The following is a 27,088-nucleotide window of genomic DNA, read 5'->3' as shown; positions in this document are numbered from 1 at the left end:
AAAGGAACAGTACCAATTTGTTCACATAATGTGTGCAGCAGAAATGCTGAGTCACAGCCTGAAGCAGTGATTGAGCACCTGGTGGGAAGGCAGGGCCAACCCAGGGGAGCTCCGTGCATGCAGTGCACCTGAGTGACCAGAGGGGTGGAGCCAGGATGCGCCCCTTCCCAGCCCTCATTTAAGGGCTGGCCATGAAGGCGAGGGCTTCTTGCTGGACATCCCTGCCTACCTGAGCCCTTCCAAAGGTAAGCAGCTCTTTTCCTTTGTTACTGTGGCTGCTGCATTTGGGCACATTCTCATTTGCTGTAGCCAAAAACTTTGCCACCCTGCTGTTATTACAGTACTTTCATCCCATTATAGCACAACAGTGTGCTTTGACATATGTATGAAACACAACCTCATAGGTTATTTAAAAAAAAAAAAAAAAGCAGGAGAGACACAGCAGGGCAGAACATCATACAGGGAGCCAGATCTTCTCACACCCACTAAAAGAGACACACAAGTTTTTCAGGAAGTCACTACTGCAGATAGTTCTGCTTCTGAGATTAAGAGCAAATTTTCTTCTACATTAGCACTTTTAAAAACAAGATGAACAGATAAAACACAGCAGGCATTCCCACATGCATTTGAACACCCCTTATTACAGTACTTCAAGCTGATTACTTTATTTCCTAATGACTAACTTTACACTTCTCATAGAATTCACAGTGAATGCACCAAAATGCAGTAAACTCATTAAAATTGAATTTTCTAGGTCTCCTATATCATAGGAAAGACAGAAAACATTTTCCTCCTTGCTTTACAAGCCTCAGTGCCGTACAGTGGAGAGCAAGATTAAATCATTTGTCTTGACTGCATAAAAATGTAGCCAGAACAAGAGAGTTTGTTAGTTTATATGCACTGTGTAAGTAAATTGGTGATTATTTTCCCTAAGTAGACATGAGTTTCACATTGCAGAAGAAGTTAAAAAATAATCATGCTACATGTGTTAATTAGTGCCAGAAGTAAAAAAGCTAATAAGAAGGAGCTTGAGCTATACAGCACTGGATTATACAAGCACATTAGAGATGCACTCTAATTTGGCTCTTCTGATTACACACTGAGCTAAGGCACTGAACTGATAACGCAAACCTGCTACACTCAGAAAGAACACACAAAATGCAAAGTGGTAGGAAATACAAACTTTTTTTTTTTCTATTAACAAACATTAGAGATCACTATGTCTTACGGACAATTTCATACTCAAATATGCAATTCTTCAACATTTCACAGGCTTCAAAATTCACTTATAATAAAACCAACACGAGTTTAAAAAGGACAGCTTATGTCTTCTGCATCTGTAAAGACATTTATTTGAGGAAAGATATTGACACTTCTGAACACTATGCATGTGGGGACACAGTACTTGTATTACATATTCTATAATGAGCCTCCAACATGCTATGTATAAAGTAAACACTCTTCCTTTTGTATCTTTCCCTGAAAAAAGTGAAGAGAGGCCTGTTCCCACGCTCCCCTCTCCCTCCTCAACACTACTGCTGCACCACAGCTCTTGGGGACTCTGTATTACAACAATTTGAACTTTGTGCCAGTCCAAATCTTGCTGTATTAGAAAAAAATGCGAAGGATTTCATTCTGGCGATACAAGAACAGCACGCTATCTGTCCAACATACTGTGAGGTTTGTGCGAGTGTTTCATTTTGTAGGAAACACAAGTATTCAGAAAGCACATATTCAAGCACAGAAGACTGAAAACAGCACACCACAAATGAAGAAGTTCTATTCCCTCCCTATGTAATCAAGGCCAAAATATTGTTTGTATGCTACTCAAACTTAAAAATAGTACTAATATACAGCATAAAGCAAGCTCTACGTTGAATGCCATTCCACTGAAAGCTGTAGAGTGCTACTGAAAACGCTCATCACCTTATTTGTGCTCTATTGCAAGGTATTGTTACATATTTGAACTTCCACGCACAGTTGAGCAGACTTCTGCCTGAGCTGCTCTAACAGTTGTCACATATACAGAGGAAAAAATGCAGGCTGAATTCACTTTTTTTTTAAGCAGAGTACCCAGTTTTTTTGTTTGTTTGCTTAGATGCTTCCCAAGAAATGCCAAGTATTTTCCCCAGCTTCACCGCTTGCAAGAGACACAAAATAACATAGAAAAGTCTCATACAAACAGAATTTGGCACCTTCCACTTTTTTTTTTTTTTTTTTTTCCACATGAGCAACATGATGCCTAATCCCTAATCTGCTCCATGTGCTATTACCCTGCAATAAGAGGAGGCAACATTTTCTCTGAATCAATAAAGGAAATTAAGTGGAGGAAGTAGTGATAAAATACACAAGTCTATCACTAGTCAGGCCAGTTACACAGTTACTGCCAAAGTCCTTCCAGTCAACTTATTTATCATCTACATAAATGTTCTGTAGACCGTACTGGTGTTGCAGTTTAACCCAGCAGCAGCTCAGCCCTTTGCTCACACCCTCCTTCCCAGTGAGATGGAGAACAGGAAAAAAAAAAAAGGCAGAAGTGGTACATTGAGGTATTTATCATGCTTTAAAATGGATTCAGATCTCAATTTTAAGAACTGCTTGCAAAGGTGGCCTTCGTGAAGTTTATTGTTATTTCAGTGAAAGGCAAAAAATGTGCATAAATAACATACATACCAATAAGAGTAGCTGAAATACTCTCCAAAAAAAGCTCAGGTTACAAGTAACACTTAAGTATTGTACCTCCTTTAGCATGACGCACTCCCCCAAACTCAGGATGAGCTTATCTCCACAAGCACCATTCATGTAAAACAATCAAATACAAAAATAACTAAGTGCAATTAACATTCCCCAAAAAGGTTACTCCAAAAGAAACAGCCCCAGTGGCCAGATGACTTATCAGGAAGAGGGCTGAACAAACAAAGTCTACTGCAAGGCCAAAAGGTCAGCGAGCTGCCCTGTGAGAGCACACCAAGTCCCTCTCCATTCCACTTACACAGATTTGTGCAAATCCACAGGTTGCTCCACTACTAAAGAAGTTATTCCACCTTTCAATTCTGCTGCCAGTAATAAGTACAGTGGATCCTATTCCTGGCCAGGCTACCCAAAGTCCAGATGTGGTTACCATCAAAAATAATCTGAAATGATCTTAGACATCAGAAGAGCAAACCAGAAGCAAAGTGGTAAGGAAAGCCCACATGCTGTTTCCATAAGACCAGTCTCCCAGCATTCTCACCACCAGCAGGATCAGAACTGAAGACCTTACCTAAACAACACAGATGTGCGTGTCTCACACTCACTGGTTACAGACTATTATTTCAGTGGCCAAAAGCAGGGACTCCCAGCAGGGAAGGACAGCTGGCCCAGCCCATAGCCATGGGACAGGCCCTGCCTTCCTCACCACTGCAGGGGTCCTGTGAGCAAAGACAAGACAAAGGCATGGAAGAGATGACAGCAAGGATAGAAGGGACAATAGCAGAAAGCAGCACAGAGACCTAACTACACAAAGGCTTCAAGCGAGCAGTGTGCGCCACAGCAGAAAGTTCAGCAAGAGATAGAAGTCCTCTCAAATGCAGACCTTGTAAATTAGCCTGCACCAGCATACTCAAGGCACAAACTAATCACATCAAGTTCTCATCCAGACAGAAGAGCCATAGCTGTCTGCAGTGTGAGAGGTTTGGGTTTTTTTTTGCTTCTCCTGTTAATTAAAATACTAATGGTAGATGAGAGTAAGAGTGAACTAGGACAAAATGTGCTTTCCTCTGAACAAACTTTTCAGGATCCTAGAAAATTAACAGGCTAAGAAAAATACCCTACAAGTACTTCCCAACTGTCTCATTTTTTCCCAATTTTAAGACAGACACAAAGAAATTGCACAGATTTTAACTGTGAGTTGATTCATTTCAACCTATTCCAAACTAAAGATGGATTGCATCCACAGCGACAGAGAATGGTAAGCATCTACAGCACATACTATTTAAAAAGACTAGAAATTAACATCCATAGGTCAGAGATTATGAATAAAGAATAATAGAGCTCATCAACAGGTTTCATAACCTGAGAAATTCCATTCTGCCATCAAGAAGAACATCTCCACTCTCAATTAATATACCACTTCTAATAATATTTAAGTTGCCATATCAATAATAATGAGAACATAAAGGAATTTCTCAATAGCAGTGTAACACTCCATCTGTAAAAAAGAAATACCACAGAACTAAGCTACATTACATGGATTATGAAGTTAAAAATGTAAGAGTTATAAAAAGAAAATAGTATATGTATTGCTGGAAAATTCTAAATTATGTGTTTTGGAAGAAAGCTTATATAAACATAGGAATAATAAACCTGCAATACAAAAAAGCATAGTATTAGCTTGTGGAACATGATTGACAGTAAGAAGTTACAATAACAAGAGATTACTTCTCATATAGTACTTATGAAAGGTAACAAAAACGTTTAATATTATTAACATTTTAAACTTACTTTCCTGGTAAGAATTCAGTATTTTTTTTAATAAGGTGAATTACACTTAGAAGCAGTGTCTTTCCCATTGCTCCTTAGTCACATACTCAAGATTTCAAACAATTCACTTTCTTGGCTGAGGAAACAGTTCTGGTGGGAGAGGATGCCTGTGCCAATGGCTCAGCCTCCCAGCTGGCACTACACACCACTTAAACTCTGCTGCCTTTGGTCAGGTGCCTGTACTTATTCTACAGAGCCAGAAGGAAAAAAACTGGGCTGAGAGTCTTTCTAACAGCGTGGGCTGCAACCACTGGAATATCCAAGCACCTTTTGCATTTGAAAATCTCCATTTGATGAAGGCAAAGAAAGAAAGGTGAAGAGGGACAGAAATAGCCTAGAACACCCATATCATTTTAGTTCTTGCTAGATCACAGATTGCTTTTGTAGGGATTCCTTGTTGGCTGCTTGCCCAGAACAGTTGGAGGGGAAAAACAAAACAAAACAAGAAGTAGGCAAGCCAATCCTCAGCAAGCCCATCAAGCTCCTGATGCAAACATCCCCCTTTCAGCATCCACCCTTTCTAATATTGGCTCACCAGACACTGTAACCCACTCTGCTGGCTATTCCAGGGCTGGATAGATGTCAGCGGCCACAGCACTAAATCTGCGCACTGCCTTCCCTTCTGCCAGTTGGGGACCACAGCTCACAAAACACAACTCACAAGGACTGGATAGTTACCCATAGTTTAACTCGACTCAAACCGAGCATTCTATTGAGTTGCATATAAATCTAAACAGACCAATTTGTTAATAACAGAAACTGATTTTCTCATTTAATAGTGAAACATTTACAAATAGAAGCATGGAGATTTATTAAGTGGGAGGCTTCAGCAACTTAATTTATTAGCTTGTCAAAGACAGGTTTCACTGATGAAGTATCTAATATTTATAGACAGTCTCTGAAACCATTTATTATGTTTTGTCTAGGCTTTTTTCCTCCTCCAAAATGACCCTCCTTAAAATAACGCTATTAACTTATTTGTGCCAACTTGTGTTTTTTGGGCTTGTACAGAAAAATATTCCAGAAGCACAGCTATGCTACATGTCCTAAACAAAAAGCAAAAGCAAAAATAACCGCACCTCTTGTGCTCAAAGAAACAAATCACTAAGGACTTTGTTTTGGAGTGTTTTTTTATGGCAGACAGAACTGAAGAACACTAAAAAACACCACATCTTCAGAACTAGGTAAGGACTGAAAATCTTGACTACTCAGCACTGTACCACCTCACTTGCAAGTGCTTAACCCTTCAGGAAAGGATCCATAGTCCTGAACTGTCTAGCTGTGCTCCCTATAAAATACATGTGCAAGGTAGGTAATCTTCTAAGCCAAATTCAGCATTGTCAGAATACTGAATGCATTTTTTCCCAGGGCATTGCCCCAGAACTATGTCACACAGCTTCTCGCATTTTGTTTTAAGTAAAACCTGTAACACAGAATGACACTAACTGAAATCTCAGCAGTAAGATATGACAGCAAAAGGAAAAGCTGGTGAAAGGAATGTGTTATACCGAACCTTCTTTCGGCCTCGAGTACCTCCCTGGACGTCAAAAATAGATGCCTATGTCAGATCAGGATCACTGTTTCAATCCTCCCTTGGCAGTAGGTGCTTTTCTGATTTAAGAACAGGACCAGTTCTCTTTTGAAAGAAAATTGTGCATGAAGAGAAGGAAGATAATGCCTGTTCTTGATATGGTAGCTTAAGCATACGCAGAAAGCACAAGAAACTGGCTGTGAATCACACTGCACAGTAGAGACTCAAGACCTATCTTCAGATCCCAAAAGGGTGCACTGAATAGCCACAAGCATTCACACGTTTGCTCTCAGAACCATACAACGTGCTAAGATGAACAAAGGTTCATGGGACCACAGTGAGAGCAAGCATAAACAATAAAGCTTTCCTTAAAAAAGACACAGCTCTGCCTCTCAGGCTGCTCGGGAAGAGATGCCTGCTGTCTCTGAAAGCAAACCACTTGCAGTCAAAGTACTGAAGGCCATGCTTCAAGGAAGAGATGGAAAGCAGACAATTTTCTAGAAGTCTGAGAATAAGTTAACATCTACTCCCACAAATGGGATTTTTCAGACACAGAGCTCCTTTCCCATTGTAGGGAAGGCAAGAAAAAAATGAACTACAGAAAATACCAAATTAAAACATGTATGGAACAGCAATATTATATCAGTGAGGCTTGTACATTGTGGCCCAGTTACAGCCACTTCATGTAATGTACCCTCAGGTCTTTCCTTCTAAATCCACACAGCACATCATATGTTCAGAGATGCACTTATAAGACTTTTTAAACTGCAGAAGCCACCTATGTGTTTCTTAGTTAAAAGGTAGCAGCAAGAACAAGTACTAAGAAAACTATGATTGTTTTTTATTTCTCTAGTAAGTACAAAACCAAGGCTTCCCATGTTTCTGCAGAAGACCAGCTTTCACTGGAAGCACAACAAAGAACAACAAAACACACAGACAATGTTACAGTCCCATAGTAGACATTTCCAACTGGAAGCAGTTGAATCTTTGAACTCAATTCAGCAATGGACTATAGCATATGATCCGTTCCAGTAAAGTTAGTAGTATCTCTCACATACTCAAGTACTTTGTTAAACCATGAATTACAGTTTTCTAGCATAAATAAATGCCAGGTGTATTTTCAGTATTATCAAATGAGACAAGAAGATTTTAGTATGCATTGTAAAATGAATGCTAACGTTTTCTAAATTTTTTCCTTGCCTAAGTCTCTTCAACAATTTGCTTTTTGCAAATTGCTTTGAAAAGCCTAATTACTGTTGAGTCAGTGCAGATGAAGAATTCGAAGAAGGCTCAGTGTTGAACCTCAAATCCTACTTGTTAAAATGATTTGCTCATGGTCTCAAATACTTCATGAAAAGCTTCTGCATCCATGGAAACATTCCTACCCTTTGGCAAAGTGCTTACAGATATAATTGAAATTCTCTTCTTTCAAAGTCAGGTTCTTCAGAGGAAGTTTTCATTACCCCCTCAAACAAATCATATCTTAAACAAGACTTGAGGAGACAAGTGGGAGTAAGAGCCCAAGTCAAATAGCACAGTGTTTAAGCATGACATACCACATACATTATTACAGATGTACACAAAGGATGGCATAACTTTGCAGGACTTGAGGGACTAAAATAAGAGACGGGATTCATTACGGATAAATTTATCAACACAAGTGTGGGAAAAACATTTGTAGTCTCACATGGGAAGTGATGGGCTCGGGCTTGATCTTGGTGTTACAGCTATTTTTGTTAAAGTGTCAGACTGACAGTGAATATAAGAGTTAAAAGAATAAGTCTTAGATCAGCAAAGGAGCTTCGGGGGGGGGGGGGGGGTGGGGGGGTGGAGGATGAAGGAGGGAGGGAGACATTGGGAAAACCGGAAAACACAGCTATGTCCATATAAATTCACATATTACCCACATTCTACATTTAACATGCTATGCTGGCCTCCATATCCTTTCCTCCACAGGGGTCCCTTTGGCTTTAATGGCAACCAACAGCCGGCTCAGGGCACCCTACATGCAGCAGATCACTGAAGACAATTTTACACATCCATAGCCCTCAAGTTTACCCTGTTCCTGCCTTTCCCTAGGTATCCATTTAGAACCACTGTGGAGTTACCTAAGGCTGAGTTAGATCCATTGTGAAGTCTGAATGTAGCCTTTTATTATTTTTTTTTAACCTCTTTAATCACTACAACTTAGGGATTATCAGAAGCAGCGCATAGCAGTGACATCCTATTTACAGCTGTTCTCTGAAGCAGCTGATTGAGAAATCAATGAATGAAAAACACTTCTGTTGACTTCTAGACAAGGCTTCCAGCCAACACAGAAACTACGCCTCACAAATGCACAGTACTTGCACTTATTAGCATATACATATTTGGAATTCAATCTTCTACACTGAAATAAATATTCCTAAACTACATTCCTAGGCAGTTCAAGCAACATAAGAAAGAAAACTAAAACTCAGAGTCACTTCAGTACCCAAAGATTTTAGTAGTGTTAGACAAAAGTAATGTTTCAAGGCAATGAAAATTATAAATCACCTGTATATTTAAAGCTCTTCCATGAAGAGAACATTTTTCAGTAATAGAAGCATGAGACAGATTATGCACAAAAAATTCTGAGAAGCCTTTATGAGATTTTTTGCCTGTTTATAGCAAGGATGATGCCAGGTTTCAAAACATTTGGAGTAACTCAACATCAACCATCTTTCCTTTCCCAAATTATTATATTGCTTCTAAACTCACAGTGCTTGCCACAGAATACAACATTCTCTTGATGCTAAACTACATAAAGAAAAAAAAGAATTAAAGCCCTGCAAACATGTTTTCTTACTTGCATTAAATATACTAATCTTTGTCTACTTATGCAAATGAAATGGCTACTACTTCCAAGTATTTCCACATGCAAACTGTTCACTTTTTCATATTTAGTAACTATATTGCCGTTCCATTTCCTTGTGACTGACACTTAGGACTAATTCAATATTTACTTGTTTTTAAATGTTTACAATATTTATTCTCTTCCACACACATTAGAGGCTTTATCTATTTGAATATTTTCCTTCCCCCTCCCCCAACTCATTCACTGAAAGTCTCCTACTTGAGAAGCACTAAGCGTTCTGAAATACAAATTTCACCTCCAGAAATAGAAAACAGGAGTACCTCATATCAGAAAAACTGACATCAGCACATGCACTTGCTGTCTCCTGACAGTTGCAACCATGAGCTTTTTTGTCATCCAGCTAATGCAGAGATTCATGTCTCTGCACTACAGCTCCTGTGTTCTGACTTTCCAAATGGTTTATAGGCTTACTGTGTTTGAGCAGCAGCAGATTCATCAGTGTGCAGCTGGAGTTTTGCCCAGGATAACAAACTATTCAATACAGAAGAGAGGGACATGATAATTAGGCCTTTCATATCCCTCTCATGTTGAAAATTATGGAATTATCAGAAAACTGTAATCATGGAAAATGTTAAACTAAGGAGAATGTATTTTTATAGCAAATGAACATAATTATGTTTACCATATTTGGGCCCAGAGTTGGTTGGCAACTCAGTCTGTATATAGACAGCAATATCTGATTCACAGTCACAGGATATGAATAAACCAGGGCAATGCAGTGTGCACAGCAGCGTCTCCTATAACAAAACCAAACATCCATGTGTACACAATGCTACAAACGCATCTCACAACACTACTGCAAAATCACAGTTTCCTGAGTTTTAACAGGTGAACAGTTTTAACGTTGGTTCCAAAATCCTCCTTGAACTAATCTTTGTGACAAGAGACTTTTTGAAACTGTCAAAATGCTTTGCTTCCAAAAAAATCTACATTTTTATAAACTAAATTATGTAGAAGTAATTTCTGTAGCTGATGAATGAACGGTAGTGACAAGTAATTTGAGTTCCTAAAGATTAAAAACTAGAAATGGCAGCATGCATACTTCATAACCTTTCTTCACTTTTTCCAATCAAAAGAGCTGCTTATGTCTTCAGCACAATTATTTCCCTCCTCATTAAGACCAGAATTTATAAGTCTTAATTACATATAGATTAATTACATATAGAGCACTAACTCATACTGTACAGTCATGGGTCAAAACGTGATTAATTAGAAAAGATCAAATGTAGTAGCATCCTCCAGTTTTTACATTTCTAACAAATATCAGAAGGGAAAATCATAGCAACTCCTTGCCAACTGTAATCTTTTGCCCCTCGAGTACACCCAAAACTTACCCAGTTCTGCCTAGATAAAAATGTTCAGTCATTCAATTTTTTGTAAGGCCCATTAACAACTGGTCCAAGCAGAAGTTAAGCACCAGAGACAAAAGCACCCTCCTCTTGCCTTGTTAAGCAAGCCTATGTGTTCCAGCAGATACCACTCCATGTTTACTACAGTGGCAACAGCTTAAATCAGACTCCTGTGTTTAGTGTCATCTATTAGCTGCTTCAGTTAACCTGCTCTCTATCTGAGTCCATGGAATAATTGGCTGCCTTTTATCCACACAATTTAGATGTCAAAATGGGCCACAGGTCAACTTAAAATTCAAGAAAGACTGAAAGCTAAGGACTGTTAGAGCACACTTTGGCCTCCATCCACTCCTTACACTGACACAGCTGGGAGAAATTTCTCGTTTATCAGAGACCTAAATGATTGAGTTTTACATTTATATGTTCCCAGGAAGGCTAACTTCATTAAAATTGTCTTCTTTATATTAAAAAAGCAAATGTCAATACATTAGCAAGCTACTATTCTGCTTCCTTTAAGATGTTCACACTCTTAATAATGAAGTTTACCAACTTCATTCAATAAAAACAAATTTATGCACTTGGAAAATAAATCTCACATTCTATAAGCAGTGTAGATGCTACTAAGAAATAAAAATAACACAACAGCCATTTGCTAACAAATGCATACATGGCATTCCACCAGCACGTCTCTGCAGTGCACACGGCTCTGCCAACTTCCAGCTACATTAAATACACAGCATGGAAAGGCACACAGCAGTCAAGCTGATGTTTAGATAAATACTTATGTGACTTGATGTCAAGTGATTTTCTCTTTAAAAAAAAAAAAAAAGTTATTACAAAATATTCTCCAAAGAACTCTCCACATATTTTCCAATAAAATTATCAATGGGGAAATAATTATCTGACCTAATTTACAACATATAATGCACACTCAGACCGCCCATGATGTCCTGAAAGTAGAAGTACTGACAGCTCTCATCCATCCGCACGATTTGTCACCAGGTTATTTATTACGTGCCAAAATTTCTGCACGGAGTTGTGCAAGAAATTTCTCTCCTAGCAGTGGACACAGACAGATATTTATGCTAGTATAATACATCTTGGAGAAGACATTACATTTATGCTTCAACCCATAAAAGAAATTAACATGATGTGATCTATTGACTAGAAGCCAGAGAAAGACAACCCTAAGCAAAGCTGAACACTTAAATTTTGCCAGATCTTTCTGAAAACTCAAGTGTCCTTTTCCCTTTGAAGCACCCAGTACCATCAATCCAAGATACTCCACACAGATATACCACTGAAAGATCCTAACTTCACCCCTCATTAACTGAGCCTCCGTATTTCAGTATTCATTAACAGAGCTGATTTCTATGCACAAATGCAGACTGGAAAGACGAATTTAAAATATACCTAGAATCTACTGATGTCTCACTTTAAAAAAGAACTACCAAATGCAAAATGCAAGGCTCACATTTATGTGGTTTAAGCCAAACGACACTCCTTCCCAACACCTCGTGTTGGCAAAGGGCTTCTGCTGCAGAAATTGTGACACAGTACCACTCTGCCAGCCGTACCATGTGGCAGAGATGCCAAATACACGTAAGCAGTGTTTCATTACGAGCTGATGCACCTACCAGTGATCCGGCCAGGCCCCTTTCAAATACATTTCCCAAGTGCTACATTTAGAAAAAGCGACCTTTTTGCCACTGGGTCTGTCTGAGTAGAGAGCGTGCCAACAGCCCAGGCAGAGCCACTCACCTCAGCAGTCCCAAGCGCCGTCCAGGACTAATTGGGCAGGGACAAGTGATGGTACGCTAAAGGCGACCAGCCTATCACTGGGTGCCCAGGAGACGCCTGGTAAATTTTACTTAATATATTACATCCCCCCCAGGCACCATTTTTAGCTTCTGCTGGATTTCCTCCCTTCTCCCCACCCCCCCAGCAGGCTCCAAACCTTGAAGTAACCTTGCTCTGTTCCCCCCCCAGAGACGGCTCCATGCCTGAAACATAACCTCTAATCTTATTTTCTATTTCTAGCATACAATTCACGACCCTTATCCCAATTTTTTAAATGAAATATTCTGTGTTGCAGACACTGCTTCCTATAGTTACGATAGTGCACACACTACACCAGAATTTATAACCATATGCTTCTTGTTGAGGACAATTTTACATTACTTTTAAGAGCATTAGAAACACACAGTATTTCTGTATTACAGATTTACAAGCCTCCGAAAAAGAAGTTTTCATTGCTGCTGCCAATATTCCACTGCAATGGAACGGCTTTATTTGTTGGGAGGTTTAGATAAAGACCTTAAAATACAACAGCACTACATTTCAGTCTCCAAAGCGAAGCATAAACTTTCAGCAATTACACATACTTAGAGAGTATTTGCAGACATTAAGCTAATGCCTTACAAACTATAGGGCTTCTATTACAAAGGAAGTCTTTTCACCTACCACTATTCGTATATTAGAACAATTTTGCTTAAACTTGGGAATTTTTTAAACAATAACAAAATCTGCAGTTTACGTTTCCTACACAAAATACATTAAAATAAAAATGGCCTACTGTATTGGATGGCCATCTTGGTCAAAATTTATTCTTATAACTCGCTAGCACAATCCGTAATCCCCTTTCATATCTTTATCAATTTTTTTTCCATCTGAACAATTACTAGGGTGAAACACTCCACCATGCTTCTCTGGGAGAATTTGTGCTCTTTCATACAGAACAATTCCCTGAAGAATGAAAAAATATTTTTCCATCTCCAAAGTGCTGAAAAACACAGTTTTCAGGACACATCCCTGGCCAGGAGACTGCAGTCTGACACAGCCATGCCCTCTGCAGAGCTGCACAGTTACAAGAACATGTCTGCATTTTCATCAACACCATGCTAACACTCTTCCACCTACCTAAAATAGCCTATTTCAGTCCTAAAAAACACATCGCCTCAGAAGGCTGCAGCAGTGTCTATCACTGTTCAACTGGCCGTGCTTATTCTGTAGTGAAGGACAGATCTGGTCACTTTGCATTAGTGAATACAGAGTAAAAATAGAGGAAAAAAAGAGTGTAAATTCCAGCCTACCACATACCAAAATGTTTGAATCAAGCTAGCTAGCTAGCTTTCAAAACAGGGCCAACTATATAGGCATTGCTCTCCTTTCATCAATCAGAAAATTAGTCAACCTAGAATGATAAGAGCAAAGAAATTGCCCTTTGTGGCTCAAAAATTATTCTCTGAATTACAGTCTAGACATAATCACTGAGGGGAAAACTTGAATACACAAGCAAAATTAAGAAAAGAGGAATAATTTTTGGACTAAGATATGAAGTGCTACAACAGGCTTTGTTCAATTTATATACACTATCAAAATGTTATACAATAAATACAGTTTACTTTCCATTAGTCTGCACAGGCAGTTCTAATAAGTATCATTAGTTTGTTCTACTTTCTCTCTCCCTCTCCTTCAGCCTCTATCCTTTTCTCAGCAGGGCATCCTTTGAATTTATTGGTAGCTCCACAAAAACTGAATACCACAAGTGGGAGTATAGCCTCTAGCAATTAAGAATAAAAGCAGATAAGTGAACGTAAATTAGACTAGAGAAAAACATGTGCAAGAACTTCTTAAAGCAGTAGAGCTAAATTTTGAAATGGATTGGAAAACAATAAATATAAAAACATTGAAGTCTTATCTCATCCATGTACTTAGTGCATCTGTTCATACCACAAAGCAGAAGTTAGCCTAACAGGAGCAGCTCAATCAGAAGCAGCCCAATTTGACATTCCTTCTTAGGTGGCTACTGGAGGAATAGAGAACAGAACTGAAAAGACACTGTCAACATAAATTAAAACTTCAAGTCAAGACTGCCTTTCCCTTAGAAAAAAAAGGTGTTGCAAAAACATATTTTGGATGGTACTTTCATCAAGTCTTAAGGTTCAATGTTTGAAAGCTTTTTTTCCCCACCACCCCAAAATGACAGCTAGAAACTTCTCAAAAATCATCACTGTGATTCTCACGTCAATGAACGATAGCCACAAAAATTTATTATAGCACTAGGAAACTATTTACCAGTATGTTCTCAAAAAGGATGCTGCTATTCCAACGGAAAAAGAGTATCACACCACTACTGCTGGACAATCTAAATAACTATTTCAAAATAGTGCCTTCCTTAAGCACCTTATTACTGCGGTCTCCATAAAATACATAAGAACTAATAAAACACTGCTTGTCAGATGTAAATATCATATTAAAAATGTTTTCCCTCTACCTCTTCCTTTAGCATGAGAATTACAGAAACAATTCTAAAGTACCCAGTGAGGACAGTATTAAAAAGGTCTTCCCTTTTTCGAAACTGTTTCTACTCCCAGCTTAACAAACAATGCACAACTCTGTTAAGTTTAGGAAAAGTATTTCTCTCCCAGTGTTCTTTTTCTTTATTTTGATATCTAAAATTTGATGAGTTCTTTAATGTTACCCATTCTGTGAAAAACGGGAAGGTGTTTCCAACCACATCCCATGGAATTCTGCCTGCTTTATAGTTCCTAAATCTGTCCTTGTACATAGCCTGGCTTTTTGCCCCTACCCAAAAATGCATTTTCCTTTCAACACATTTAAATACTTCACCTTCTTTTGCTTACAGAGGGAGATGTGCTTTCGGCAAAACAAAAAGGGCAGTCTGCTAGTGTAGTCACTTCTGCCCAAGCTCTTCTATTGCTAAAGGACCTCCTTCCTGTCTACCCTGCAATAGAGTTACGAGATAAAAACAAAAATAATGACTCTTTCCACAGATATCCCAGGAGAAGATAAGTGGAGTTATTACTTGAGCAAAAAGTTCACCTTATATTTGCTTTAAGATAAACAACACAGTAATAGTCCCTGGTAGAACAATTAGCTGCTAGACCTAAGTAGTAAGCAAGGCTCATGTTTTCCCTATTTTTCTTTCAACTATGTTCTTCATGTACTAATAGTATAATTCTTTTCACATTTATGCCCTTTTCACAAACTGACAGAAAACTGAATGTCTGTACCCTGATCCACAGTTGCTGATGGTAGTAGGAAGTACAAATTGTTAGTGCACAATCAAACACAACAGCTAATGTACTTCAGTGGGAAGGGCTCCAAAGCATATGGAGGAAAACCAAAGCAACACAACCCTGTCTTACTACAGCTACTCCTTCCTTCCAAGGCTTCCTGAAAGGATCTTGCTCATCTAGACTCTGTTAGGCAATAACAATTCGATATTCAGCATAAGCTTGCAACATACGACCACAGGAACCTCCCATAGAGTAGCATAAAGAACAAATAGAGATGTGCTAGATCTAAATTGCCCATCTTTTCCCAAAAAGCTGTTTCCTCTTGCCTACTACGATATCAAGTCTGTTGTTATCTGCAAGCTTTGAACATTAAAAATATACCTTACTTTCTAATCCATAGGATCAGTCTATTTTCAATTTCTTGCTCCTACATTTAGATTCACCCCAGCAAACTTAAAAAGCACAGTATTAGAGATGCATTCTTATAACTCACCAAGGTACTTACGTTTGGTTTTAGTCACAACAAATATTTTCTTCTCAGACCTAACAATATCTATGACGTTTATTTCATGATTTTCTCAAAAATTCTACTTCAGAAATTAAAAAACACAAAAGCTTTCTGCAAAACATTTTCTAACATTACCTGGTTGGAGCAGACCATGCCACGTCCTGCATTTACCAACTCCTTTATTCGGACTAATCAATACTAAAGTCATGAATGACACTAACTGCAATATTTAAAAAAATATTAAAAGCAATATTTTATACACCAGCTATCAATAATGCAGTAGGAGAGTTTAAGTAGTGTTCAGTTACACAGATACTAACACAACAGAGTTTAGAACAATGGGAATCTTCCCGCATTTTCCATATGGAAGATTTCTCCTTACCCTTATCCACACCACACACATACAATCAAGAGCATTTTCAACTTGAGTTAAAATGTAAAACCAGAAAAAAAAATTAAAAAATGAAAAATGCACAAAGTAGGATGACTAGATTCAGCAGCATAAGAAAATGTAAGCATTGTGGGCTTGGCAGTAGAACCAATAGTTTTTTCTTTACATCACATGAATATGATGATCAATATCAGATTAAACTATTTATGGTGTCTCAAATGCTATTAGTAAGGCAGGCTACAGCATTTTGAGTTCCTACACGCACACCAACAATTATATTTAACAGTACAGCCACTTACAAAATGCATCTGTACATCCCCCTTACAGCTAACAGATTGTTCTGCCAGAACAAAAACTTCTTCCATCCACTGTTTTCTGTATCTTTCAGATTACTCCATTGGCATATCTTTGCTTCTGAAGCTGAAATGTAGACATTTCTTTGTCCATATTTTGGGCGAGACAATGGGTTTCTATTGGTCAGAAGTAGTACTTCATAATTACTGTTTTAATGTTAAGTTATGCAACTCTACTGTTAAGTTCCTAGAAAACAACTCAAGAATGAATGCCAGGCAAAAAATCTTGATTTTTACAACGTGCCATGTCAGTAAAAATTGCAGCATCTTAAGCCATATTTACCAGAAGGCTGTGCTGCCTTCCAGCAAGACCTGGACAGACTGCAGAGCTGGGCAGCAACGTCCCAGATGAGCCAGCAGTGTGCCCTGGTGGCCAAGAAGGCCAATGGGATCCTGAGGTGCATTAAAAGGAACGTGGCAGCAGGACAAAGGAGGTGAACCTCCCTCTCTATTCTGCCCTGGTCAGGCCTCACCTGGAGTACTGTGTCCAATTCTGAGCTCCCTGGTACAAAAAAGACAGGGATCTTCTGGAAAGAGACCAGTGAAGGGCCACAGGATAAATAAAGGGCCAATAAAGGGCCTGGAGCATCTCTCTTACGAGGAAAGGCTGAGCAACCTGGCTCTGTTCAGCCTTGAGTAAAGAAGACTCAGAAGGGATCTTATTAATGTTTATAAATACCTTAAGTATGGGAGTCAAAGGAACATGGCCAACCTCTTTTCAGTGATCTGTGGGGACAGGACAAGGGGAAGTGGCCATAAACTGAAGCATAGGCAGTTCTGCACCAACTTCTTCACAGCAAGAGTGACGAAGCACCGGAACAGGCTGCCCAGAGGGGTTGTAGATTTTCCTTCTCTGGAGATATTCACGACCCATCTGGACACCTATCTGTGCAGCCTGATGTAGAGTGCCTACTTTGCAGGGAGGTTTGACTTGATTTCTAGATGTCTCTTGCAAACCCTACAATTCTGTGATTCAGTGATTTATGTCATAATTAAGCTTGTTACTCATAGGTGAATGTGAAGTTTTCCTTCTCACTGTTTGATAACTCCAAAGGACTACATTAACCACTGACTATGATTAGTTACTTTGATATGCTTCTTACTGTAGTCTTTGTACGAAGGCACTTAACAAAGAAACCAAAACCCTTAAAAGGGAAAACAGAGTGAACAGAAGCAGCAGCAGGACAGGCATCCCAATATAAACATGAGGAAGCCACAAGGGCCTGCCACACAACCTACAGCTTACCAGTCAGCTGAGGCAGTACCTTCCATATAACAGAATGTAAATATCAGCTTTAGAAAAAAATCTTATCAAGTGAAAAACAACAACAAAAACCCAACAATTACTCCTCTTTACATAAATTACAAAACAAACATTTCAGTTGTATTAGTTCTTAAAATTCTGGGTCTTACCTAAAAGATATAGTGGCTAACCAAAGCAGAAAGACAACAGTGAGTTGCAAAGGAAAAAGGACATCTTGTTTTTGAAGACATAACAGTATATTTAAGTCAGCCTGTAATATTTACCCTTTGAAGATATCTACAGCTGCAATTACTACTTTCTACTTTCTTTCACAATGTATTAAGCGAATCTTCCAAGATCACCGGGTTTGGACTATTTCAGATGGATTACTGTCCCTCAAACACTGTCTGCTGGGGAAACTCTATTTACCTAGTCAGGGTAAGGTGAACAAAGCTAATGAATTGTTTGTCTCAGGTTAATGGTGTGATGCAAAAGGGAAAACAAAACAAAAACTGCCACACCTTGACAACACAACCTTTAGAGACAGCTATACGGAAGATAGGAAGTTCACTAAGTCAACAGTGCTTTAAGGCACAATCAGGTTTTTACATATTACTAAGTGTGATACTCAATATTAACTGTTTCACTGCTGAAAATCGTACCTGTTTAACATTGCTCTTATTAGGACTTCTTTTAGAGAAATATATTTAGCGTAGGTATCGCACGCAAGACAACCCACATTCATACAATTTATCCCACATCACACTGAGCAACTGCATCATGGTACAACATACCTTCCTGTAGAGATCAATAACTCAGATTCTGGATCAGAATATATCAAATAGCACATGCAAAGACGAGGTAATAAATTACTTGGCTGAAACAACAAGAGATTTCTGGAAAGAAACTGCATCTTTACAGTTTGTTTTTTTGATCAGACTGTATCAGACAATTCTAATCAAAATTCATAAAAGCTAACTGTTCCAAAAACTAAAATGGAAAAACAAAAGCTCTTTCCTGTTTTGTCTTCAAAGGAAGAAAATGCACTGTTCCCAGAAACATTTCACTTAATCTTGTGCCTCAACTACAGATTTACTCTATCATACCAATCCACCACCACAAGAATTTAACATTCCTATATAAAAACAAAACATGTATTATTAGCGGTTTTCAAAAGACTTCATGTCCAGCAACATCTGCAGAGCAATAGATTTCACTTAACCAGACCAGGATCTTTTCTAACCACAAAACAAAGCAAAGATGAATTTCAAAATAGCACAGGTCGGATGCATCACTTTTCCACACGGATAAAGCAAGAAGTGCACTTGACCAAGTCAGCCAAGACAAAGACAGACCAAGACAAAGTCAGCCAAACTACATCATATCAGTCCCATGGCCCACACTACTATTTCAGTTTTACGAATAAGAATTTGTAGGAGAAGTAAGATTTAAATTAGTGCTGACAACACGGATCTGCAGGATACACTTGAAAATAATGAACTGTGGACAAAGCCATGTTAGATTCATGGTCAAATCCTTACAATGTACATAAAGTTCACTTATCACATATCAAGTTATTTTGTAACACTGTAAAGTTGGAAGCAAGTTATTCGCTCTCCTTTGGATCAGAAATGAGGTCAAAGTGCTGAATCTGACATCACGGTCTTGTTACCCTGGAAGTTACTGCAGCATTTAGACAAAGAAAAGGTTTATTAACCTAATCGGATTGCTTGTGAGAAAATGTTCCCATTCTCTTCCTGAAAGCAGCACAAGATATGCAGAAATGCTGGAAGCTCTCTCAGCGAGGATTCTTTCTACAGTTTAATATAGAACCAAGCATATTTCCAGCAAAGGCAAACATGCTCTTTTTTCAGTACTTTGTTCTAATCATTGGCACATCCTCCCTGCACCTCATGCAATTTTTATTAGCACAGAAGTCTCTTAAAAAAAAAAAAACAAAAACAACCCTTAGAATTAAAAGTCCACTTACACTTGTATTATTTTCAGAAATGTTATTTTTAGTTAACATAGCCCTGCTCTTCCATATAAGAACTTCAGCTTCTCTTCAAAAGTAACAGATACAGTAGTGCAAGTTACAATATCATCAAAACTTCAACTTTCATTGTATTATAACCTGTGTACCTACACTAGTTGCTGCCCAGTGCAGTTTATTTGTACTCCGCTGTGAGCTAGCACACAACATCAGTTTGCTCTCCATAGGTGAAGAAGGCACGAGTATCGACGTAAACCTCTGCTGTCCTGCCAACAACAGTGGCAACCTGGCAGTCTTGAAGATTTCATTTTTACTGCTCAGAACTAAACTCCACAAGTTAAAATTCTTACCACTAACAAATAAACTAAACTACTTTGGTTTTTCTCTATTTCTTTAATAAAAGCCAAGAAGACAGTTTTCAGCTTTCCTGAATGGCATGTGCGTATTTAGCTTTAGATCAATTTCTTTGTGACATTTTGAAGCTCTCAGCTACATCATCTGCTTGTAAACAGTCATCTCACATTGGAAAAAGCACAGAACTTATTATCTTGTTTCACAAATATTTGCAAACTGTGTCACTTATCCAAATGAACACAAATAACTGTATCTTTGGTAAGAGGCTAAATACAGTTTTTCCAGGGCTACACACTGATGAAGTTGGATGCTATACAACATACTTGCACAGTTTTAGTTAATCCTTTCTATACTACACGGGCTTCGATTCCTGCTCAAAGAATTGCAGACATTCAACATCAGGCAATGTGAGTTTTCTGTACAAACACACAAATAAATGAAAACCCGTTCTTGTTCTCAGGATCTTTAAATTAACAGAGATGCCTTTAACAGGACATGAAAACCTGCATTTTTACATTTATTTCAGATGCATGGCTTCATCTGAGAATTTGGGGATGATAACTCCATTTCACACTCAGTGAGTTACAAGCAAAAAACTAAATTAATAGATCTGGAATAATGAAATTTTTAGCCAGCCTCTTCCTCCCTCTGCATAGTACTGTCTGGTGCATGACTTGCAAACAGCGTTCTGAGAAAGATTTTGAAATACTTAACAGAAAGATCATGTTCCTCAATTCTTCAGGAGTTTGGCATAGAATTACATTCACCCATACTGATCTTTCCCCTGCAATCTTCAGCCTTTGTCACAAGCCTGGAGGATGCAGAGAGAGGGAAAGTCTTTCAACAACAGCATGAGTTGTTTCTGTCTGGTCACTACAGCTTTCATTTGTTTTCAGCATTTCTGGTCTATGGCTGGGCCATGTAAAAGGAATTCTAACATCTTCAGGATGAGATTGCCAGATTCAAGTACTTTGAAGGAACTTACAAAAATATCAGCTAGTATTTATACCCTTTGGAAGAAACACTTAACAGATCTCAAGATTTTTCTGGAATGTGAGTTGTAGACATTCAGGTGCTTTATCTTTCTCTGAGGAAGCTCTTATGATTCAACTTGAACTGTGCTTCTACAGCACAATCGGCCAAGCTCTGTAATCTGTACAGAAGAGCAAGACGTTCAGTTTCATAAACAAGAAAAATGCCTAGAATACTGCTCTGAACATCATGGTATCAGACAGAGCATGTAGACTTGCTTAAAATTATATGACTTTACCCCAGCAAATCCAGAGGAATTCTTAATAGCACCAAGAAACTTGCGAACACAACAATTTATTACACCAAGGAAATCTACTTGTGAAACTAAAATCACTCTGTTCCTGAAAGAATTAAAGACAAATTTCATTGCTAGATTACTCTCCCGCAGTAACAAAAGCTAGGGACATCTTCAGAAAGAGGAGAAAAGACATAACATTCCTGTCTTCCTGCTCTTCTCCTATGCTTTCTTCTACAACACATCCCATATACTGCTTTAAAAAGTTCCCAAAACACAGCATTAAAGGAGGTTTGTTCCATCCCCAGATTGCACCAGCATATGTTGTACAGAGCCTATGAGGAATTTTGTGTAATCAGACTTCCATGTAAATGTCAACTTTGAGCACGCAACTAAACAAGAATCACACCTTCAATGCTGTTATTAAACAACCACTTAACATGTTCCACTGTGACTTCCTAACCAACACACAAGTCTGGAAAGAACACGATACACTATGCAAGGCTGAGATGGGCTGGCTGATAAGGTGGCAGAGGAATTTTCCTGTCAGTTTTCCAAATAATATCTTTTGCAATGCTGTTTTACAGAACGCATACCAGTAAATGCTAGTTTCTGACAAGTACCCCACTGAAAGGCAACTAGACAGAACATCAAAAAGTGCCATATTTGCAAAAAAAAAAACCAAACCCTAACCATTTGAAAATTATTAGAAAAGCAAGAGATGAAAGACCACAAAGAAGGAATACAGCCACACTGAAGAACAATACAATCTAGCTAGCCTTAAATAGAAAATACGCAGTCATCTCAAGGACAAAATTTTACTAAAAACATAACTGTGAATCAGTTTTAAGGAGTACTGTAAAGATGTTTCCTAAGTTATTACTTTCTCTGATGTGATCCTATGAATTTACGAGGTAATTTTTTTTTTTTTTCTAAATGAGGACCAGCTACTTTTTGCAAAAACTTCTCAAAGCTGTTGTGTAGTACTACAATATGTACATATATATATATATATATATATATGCATGCCTCCTAGAGCCATCCTCAGAAGGGAGAGTATATATTTCCTTTGTGAAAATATTACTTCAAAGAAAAGGCCCCGAACATCCCAGTTCATCGTTTCAATTAAAAGCTGTAATATGTGCTTGTGCCAATTGTATGGTATCGTTTAGCCTGAAACCAGTGCACCAGCGATATGCAACACCACTGCTGGAAAGCGTATGACTTGCTATAAAGACTCCTGAAAGCCTCACAAAGCCTCAGTTACTCCCACCTCAAATACATCCTTGCTGGCTTTCGCTCAGACAGCCCACGATTCCCCGCAGAGTGCTTCATCTTCCCCTTTTCATCCCTCTTCTATTCTTCAAAGCTCAGCCAGCATTTCTGGGATCTCTGTTCTGCTATTTTGCCTTCACACTCATTCCTCCCGTGTTCTCAGACTGCTCTAACCCAGGCTTCTGGAAGTTGGCCTGTCCCATGCAATGTTTATGATCATAACAGAACCACACAGGATAAATCTGGGGAGGTGGCTCTAAATAACCAATACACTAACTTGCAATTGCAGCTGAGTTAAGACAAGATTGGTATTTCAAGATAACAAAGTTCGCAAAGTAATTTTCTTCTGAAACACGTCTCATTAGCACCAATGCTGTCTTCTTGAAAAGATGGCAATAGTGTTAATAGAAGAGAAAATTTAAAGCATTTTTGGCAAAATTCAAGGATTTGACTGAATTATATCACAGAATGCCAGAAGACTAGGATCAAATACAACAATTCAATAGGTAACCCACAAAGCACTATGAGTAAAGTGAATGCCTTGTATTCCTCCTCACATACCTTAGTTTCTTTGGGGTCAGAAGGCACTAAGTCCCTCCTACCATAAAATTATTTTTTGAGTACATCAACAACAGAAGACAAGAATCCCACAAAAACCTAAGAGGCACAACAAAACACTACCACCAACTTCCCAGCGAGTTTGGAACACATCTTTAACAATTTCTACTTAGCTTTCAAAATACTTTTTCATCCTACCAGGCAGAACTTCACATTCTACAGCTACCAACAGAACCTTCTGCGGTTTAGATCTTCAGTCTCCAAATACGATTCCAAAGTTGCCTCTAGCTACAAGATGCACAAAATTTAAACACATCCCAGAATACAAGGCCGCCCGGAGAGCACAGTGTTGCCTGCTGTGTGTTACTTAACGTTAACTGATGTTACCCAAAGGCCAACAGAGGTTAAGGAACACTAATGAGACATATCGCCAAGCTCTAAGAGGACCGATGCAATTAGAACGTAGATTCTGTTGAGCCCAGCACAACCAGCCGCCCTGAGCGTCAGCCCAGCATGCTGCTTTAGTGATGAGGTTACCCGTGCTGCTGGAAATGTCATCTTTCATGTATGATATAAAAACCCTTCTATAGCTGCTAACAATACCCTGGCATTGTTTGCAACATGTAGGGTGTTGTTCTGGCCAACATCCAATTCCAGTAATAATATTCTATCTACCGACAGTAACCACAAGAAGATAGCCTTCCTTTTCAGCCCCAAGTGGTTTTGCAGAGCAGCAGCAAGCTCCTGAAGAACTGCCACATTTCAGTGTAAGTTCTGCATTTCACTGTTCATTTATCTCTCAGCACAGATCATACGTTTCTCTCAAACTGTAGAAACACCTTGAGATTAGTGGGAATAAAGGAGCTCTTTTCATACAGTACAATTAGTCATACCAACAGTGATAGCTATTTTGAGCAGCACCTATTAATCACTATCATTAGCAGGATCTCTGGTGTACCAGCATTCACTGTACCAAGAACAAGTCTTTTCCCATTACAGCACTACTATATAAACAAAAGCAGCAGCAGCACAATTTCTCTTCACACAATCCCGTTTTGGGTAACGAGAGGAAGCAACAGCACTTATAACTACTTGCCATTCAAGACACAAAAGGAAGCTTACTTATGCCTTGCAGGACAACAAAAATACAATTGTTTTGCTGTAACGAACAACTGGCTGTAATTTCTGTGCTGAGGAAGAAAAGTTCATGAAAAATAATAGATTGCAGGAAGAAGTGAGGAGAAAAAAAGAAATCTGTCAGGATGGAGGCAGCAGAAAAAGAAATACAGAAAGTGATCAAATTCAAGTGGATGGATAAGTGGAAGAAACCTAGACTTTTTCTTTAAAGACTTTTAGCAGATATTTCCATACAATTCAGTAGGAAGGACAACTGTTGACCAAGTTCCAGAGTCTCAGAAGAAGCTTTCATCTGGAAAATATTCCCTGTATGCAGTATTTCTCGTTTCCTAACACCTCTGAGTAACTCCTGAATCAGAATGAAAAGTGCTAACAGAAGGATTTATGCCTTACGCTGACCTAAGGAGCAGCAGCACAAGATGCACACGAAAGAACGGCTCACACCCAAGCTTACACGTAGCCCAGAAACCTGTGTGTTGGCTTGAAACACAGCTTTGTGCCACTGCAAATACAATACTTAGAAAGTCCAGAAACCCAAAAGAAAACCGCAAGCCTCAAACTGGGAAAAATAGGGATTATTTACAGAAGCAGCATCCATCTTACTCCGTGTGAAGCGTTGCTTAGCAAAAGTCTCCAGCCAACTGCAAAATCGCATTGGTACACAACAGCACCTATGTGCACACCGTGATCAGCTGGAGCTCACAATCCCATCAGCAGTGTACCACAGCCTTCATGTAGCCGGGAGCTCCATGACACAAACCACGTGCCCCGGGGGCTTCAGCCACCCACCCCAACAGCCAGAAGTAGCAGCCAGCAGCACCCTGCATTCTGTGAGCCAATGCTGCACTGAGCATAGGAGCAACAATGCCCTCAAACCCCACGCTGACCTCTTCCCCAACCCTCTAGATTGGAGCTTGCCAGCAGCCACACTGGCAATACAAAGTGCAGAGCCATTTTAGGAACCAGACCTCCACTTTTGGCAGCTGTGTGCCCCCACAGCCACTGACTGACAGCCCAGCAGCTCCTCACCGCCACAGATCTTTTCACTGCAGCACCCAGACATCTGTCCCTCGCAATGGCTGATTTATACCTGGCACTGGGTTAATAATCTTAAGAAAAGCAACACGAGATCTTTCAAAATCTTCCAGGTTCCTGAAGTAACATCCACTTGACGCACTGTCAGCTCCTTCATCCCAGCGCAGGCCCCATTTCAAGCACCGAGAAGTGCAGGTCTGTGAGTAAAGTTGCAAGGTACAGCCCAAAACGAGAGCTCTTCTCTTCTGCCCGCAACGTGCACACAGCATGCTAAATATAACCCTAAATAGCAAGAAATAGCCCTCGATGCAAGCGTCGGGTGAAGGGCTGAGAGCCCCCACCGCCGCGCCTGGCGGCACAGACGGCACCGCCCGCCTGCCCAGCAGGGGGCTGTCAGAAACCCACCTCCGGCCGGGCGCTAGCACAACGCTACGCCCCAGCGAGGCGGCTCCGCCGCGGCTGCCCGTGAGCCCGGCCCGCGGGGCGAGGGGCCGCCTCAGCGCCTGCTGGCAGGGCCCGGGCGGCGTCGCCCTGAGGCGAGGCCCCGTCGCGGGGTCCCCGTGCCGGGCCGCAGCAGGCCGGAGCCCCGGGCGGCGGTCACTATTTCGCAGGAAGGTGCGCAGGAATTCCCGCAGGCGCAGTCCCCGCCGGGCTGCCAGCACTCGGGTCACGGCGGCGGGAAGGGGCCGGAGGGAGGGGGGGATACGGGGGAGTCGACCGCAGCCTCTCCGCGGCCCCAAGCCGTGCCGTGCCGCGCAGCGCCTCGGCCGTCCCCGCCGCCACAGGGCCGTCCCCGCGCTGCCGACGGCGCGCGGCGACGGTGCGCGGCGACAGTCCCCGGGCCGCGCCCCGGGACGCCGCCGCGGCCGCCCTCCTCCCCAGCCGGGCTCCCTGGGGGCTCCTCGGGGCTCCTCGCCGCCCCGGTGCCCCCTCGCCGCGGCCCGCGAGGCTGTCCGGAGCGCCGCCCGCCGCCCCCTTCGGCGCCCGTCCCCACCAGCTCAGTGCCTCGCACCGCCGGGGCCCCGCACGGCCGGGCTGAAGGGCTCGCACCCAGCCCGCAGGCAGCGCTGAGGACGGGCCCTGGGCCGCGCGGGGGGACGGCGGCGCGGGGGGGAGAGGGGCACGGCCGCAGCGCTCGCTCACCTGTCCGCCACAGCCCCCGCCGCACGGCCGGCCCCGCTCTGTGTACTCCGGAAACGGCGGCTCCTCCACCGGGCGCCGGAGGAGGGGCCGGCAGAGGGGGCGGGCGGAGCCGCGAGTGACAGCGGGAAGGGGACGGCGGGAGGCGCCTGCTGAGGGCCGAGGGCTCCCTCGGGGGCGGATCGAGGGGAGATGAGGAGGGGCCGACGTGGATTGGGTCGTGCTCGGCTTCGGCAGCGCAGGTCCCCCGACCGCCTCCCGCCCGGCCTGGGAGGCTGGGCCTTGGCCGCTGGGAGCTGCGAGGGACGGACAGGGCGTTAATTCGTGGTAGGGGACGCGGGCAAGATAATCTGGCGGCATTTCTGTGTGCTTACCACGACGGCACGCTCACCCCGTTGTCTTGTGGCCGGGCGCGGTGCGTTCTTCCACACAGGAGTGGTGTGTGACAGATCGCCAGTTGGCACCTGCAGAGTACCGTATGCCTCTCCTATTTAA

General features: G+C 40.9%; 1 protein-coding gene across 2 annotated transcripts in view; it reads right to left on the bottom strand.

The window, feature by feature from the left end:
- GARRE1 (granule associated Rac and RHOG effector 1) overlaps positions 1 to 26,728 on the bottom strand; it is a 55,352-nt gene extending 28,624 nt beyond the window's left edge. Inside the window, exon 1 of one of the 2 annotated variants that reach the window (XM_052687321.1) lies at positions 26,597 to 26,728. The gene's annotated coding sequence lies outside the window, so the exon portion shown is untranslated. Of the gene's footprint in view, positions 1 to 14,929; positions 15,718 to 26,596 lie in introns of those variants that run through there. The other variant, XM_052687322.1, reaches the window with a different exon arrangement.
- Positions 26,729 to 27,088: the final 360 nt, after the last annotated feature.

The sequence above is a fragment of the Tympanuchus pallidicinctus genome, unplaced genomic scaffold (assembly GCF_026119805.1).
Source record: "Tympanuchus pallidicinctus isolate F22 unplaced genomic scaffold, pur_lepc_1.0 scaffold22, whole genome shotgun sequence".
Classification (NCBI taxonomy): Eukaryota; Metazoa; Chordata; class Aves; order Galliformes; family Phasianidae; genus Tympanuchus; species Tympanuchus pallidicinctus.
This window is presented reverse-complemented; position numbering and strand designations above follow the sequence as displayed.